Source organism: Carlito syrichta, unplaced genomic scaffold, assembly GCF_000164805.1.
Source record: "Carlito syrichta isolate Samal-C Ts95f unplaced genomic scaffold, Tarsius_syrichta-2.0.1 Scaffold303007, whole genome shotgun sequence".
Classification (NCBI taxonomy): Eukaryota; Metazoa; Chordata; class Mammalia; order Primates; family Tarsiidae; genus Carlito; species Carlito syrichta.
In genome coordinates, this window is record NW_007247103.1 from 186,268 (window position 1) to 189,856 (window position 3,589).

The 3,589-nt window shown below is 39.0% G+C and overlaps 1 pseudogene; it reads right to left on the bottom strand.

Moving 5' to 3' along the window:
* Window positions 1-1,485: 1,485 nt before the first annotated feature.
* LOC103259751 lies at window positions 1,486-2,137 on the bottom strand (annotated as a pseudogene).
* Between the last annotated feature and the right edge of the window lie 1,452 nt (window positions 2,138-3,589).

Sequence of the window (3,589 nt, forward strand, 5' to 3'; positions counted from 1 at the left end):
TTTATGTAAATGAAATGATTGAATAAATAAACAAATGGTGAAGAAGGGATAAATTTTCCCTACAGAAGCATTCCAAATAATATACTAGACATGCTGTCCTCCTTGCAGAAAGCAAATTTTAATTCCTTTCTCCCTTTCCTTTGAGTGTAGAATGGACGTTGTGACTCACTTCCAAATAACGGAATATGGAAATAGAGAACATAGTAACTTTATAATGGAGAAACTTGACAAATACAACCTTAACCAAGTTACTAAGGTTAAGTAATAAGAGTACATCACCTGTGCATCCTTCTCTAAATCCCATAACCCCATTCTAGTCATATATGAAAAATACCAGACAAATGCAAATTAAGGGACAATCTTCAAAATGTTTGACAGTACTCTTCTAAACTGTAAGATTATGAGAACAAAGACTGAGAAACTATTGCAGACCAGAGGAGACTTATGAGACACCATCAATAAATACAGTGTGGCATCCAGAGTTGGATCCTGGAAAAGAAAAAGGACATTAGTGGAAAAAGTGGTAAAATCGGAATGAAGTTTAAAGTTTAGTGAATAGTAATGCACCAATATTGGATTTTTAGTTTTCACAAATCTATGATAATCTAACCTGTTAACATTAGTGAAAACTAGGTGAGGGATATATAGAAACTCTTCATATTGTCTTTACAACCTTTCTGTAAATCTTAAATTACTCCAAAATGTTTATTCACATAGACATTTAGTGGAACAGCCAAACAATTTCAGAGTAGTAGAAACAAGGAATTCATTATTTGAGCTTTCAAAAAGAAAAAAGTAGGTTGCATATAAACAAATCAGAATGGTATCAGATTGTCCACTAGAAACCCTGGAACAATCACCCAACAATCTAGGGAAAATCATAGTGACCTACATGCCTCAGCCTTGAACAGGGCGACACTGTCACTGTTTAGGCTGTGCACTGCTTTCTTCCAGAAGTTCCCCTGGAATTCTACACTTAGGGCAACCCTGGCTGTGAACTACATTTGCATAATGATAATAACATAAGTACTAAATATTAGTATAATAAAATACATTATTTATTGGGAGTGTGATTGTAGGAGTAAAATAAAATTTTTTTTGAGTCGGCGTCTCACTCTGTCTCCCAGGCTAGAGTGCAGTGGCAAGCTCACAGTCACCACAGCCTAGACCACTAGGCTTAGGTGACTCTTCCACCTCAGCCTTCCAAGTAGCTGAAATCACAGGCATGCGCCACCATGACCAGCCAATTTTTTTATTTATTGTAGAGATGAGGTCTTCCCATGTTGCTCAAACTGGTCTTGAACCCCTGAGTTCAGGCAATCCTCTTACCTCCACCTTCCAAAGTGCTGGAATTATAGGCATGTACTACCATGCCCAGCTTAGAAGTAAAATTATGTGAGTGTGTGAATGTGTGTGTGATGTGGAATAAGATAGGGCAAATTAAGTTTCTATGGTAGGGAGTCAGATTAATTTTTTGGAGGGGTGGGGTTTTCTCCAAATGGCAGACAGGTTTATTGGGTAGCAGCTGAGAAATCAGCAATTGGACTTGGCCACATCCTGCTCGTCCTTCTTCTTGATGGCATTGGGGTTGGAGAAGCCCTTGGCGGCATTGATGAGCTCATCTGCCAGGCACTCAGTAATGGTCTTGATACTCTGGAAGACAGCTTTACAGGCACAGCAGCCAGATGGACTAATTCACATGGTGCAGTGGGGATTCGTCCACAGTCTGTGGTTTCACTGTCCTGGCTTACCTAATGCATGTGGAGTTCTCCCAGGGACCACTGCTGATGATGGCATTCACGAGGACCTGCAGAGGGCTTTCGCTTGTGAGCAGGTAGATGATCTGGAAGGCATGCTTGACAATGCACACAGTCATGAGCTTCTTGCCATTGTTATGGCTATGTATCATCATGGAGTTAATGAGGCACTCCACGATGGGGCATTGGGCTTTGCAGATTCACTTGGCAGCATACTGCTTTACACTGTGAAGCAGGTGCTTGGCATACTTCTCCTTCACTGTGATGTAACCCTATAGGAAAATGTCATTGATCTGTACATCATCAGTGCTCCACTTTCCAAAAAGCTTGATATCAGGGGTTTCTGCCACTGTTGGTGTGGCTATCTCCAACTTGGTCATCCTGAGAGGAAGCTGGAGTGCCTCCTATGCTTGATGCAGACCACACACTGACCTGGTTCAGGCAGGAAGTTCAAATCATATTTAAGAATAAAAATGAAGTTTTTATTCTTAAAATGGGCAGCACATATACAAAAATTGGAACTATACAGAGAAAATTAGCATGACCCTTGAGCAAGAATGACAAACAAATTCATAAAGGTTCCATATTTTTTAAAAACAAAAAGCAAAAAAGAAAGAAAAATGAAGAAATAAGACTTTCATATCTAGTAGAGAAGATTAAGCTATTTGGATCAACATTGTCATGAAAATAGCAAAAAAGCTTAAATATCTATGTTTATTTGTCTCCATCTATCTCTTTATTTCTATTTATCTATCATCATATATATATTAATTTGGAGTCTCACTCTGTTGCTCAGGCTGGAGTGCAGTGGCATGCTCATGGCCACTGCAGCCTTGACCTGCTGGACTCAGGCAATCCTTCCACTTAAGCCTTCCAAGTAGCTGGAACCAGAGGTGTGCACCATCATGCCCAGCAATCTATATTCTTAAAAACATTGAGCTGAAAACATAAGGGGAAATGCTGAGGTCAATTTTTTCTGTTTTGAGCATAACGTGAAAACACCAAAGCTGCTTCTATCTTGCTAATAATGCACACTTGGGCTTTTGTTCAGTGATGTTGGGAGGGAGAGTAAAGAGAAAAGTGGAGGCTTGGAACTTGCTTAAGGTGTGTAACCTCAAAGACGCTGTTCAAATTAGGCTAAGACCACCCAAAGGCCTATATCCTCAGAATGGTATGAACCAGACCTGAACATGCTCCCTTTCCCTACTTCAGGAGATTTTAGAGAATGCTATATTGGTGCTGAACAAAGACAAAGAGAAAAATCTGTCTTTGAGAATCTGTGACTACAGATCAGTTCTGACTTGTACCCACATATCATAATGTGCTACCTGGATGGGAGAGGGAAATTGAAGCTGTGGACTTGGTTTGAGGAAGTCTTTGAATGATGAAACAGAAGCAAATAGAAAGTCTCTCTGGAGCTTGATATGTCTATTCTAAGCCTTAGGGAATACCTAAAATAAATTTGCAAGTGTGATGACCAGCAGGAGGTCACAGACAAGAAAATAAGACAATATGAGAAAGAAACAGCAGAAACAACCAACTCTAGAAACAGATCCACATAGACTTCAGATATTATAATTGTCAGACAGATTATATAAAAAGTATGCTTACAATTAAAAGCATATTGTACGCTTGTAATATTTTTAAAAAATGAAAGACCTGAAAACTATCTGTAGGAGATAGTAAATGCTAAAAGCTGACCAACAAGTTTAGGGAAAATATTCAGTTGGAATTTCTAGTAATGAAAAGTATAATAACTGAAGTTAAAAGCTCAATGTAAATGTTTGCTATTAGATTGAAAACAGCATGGACATACTGTGAGGTGGTGGGAA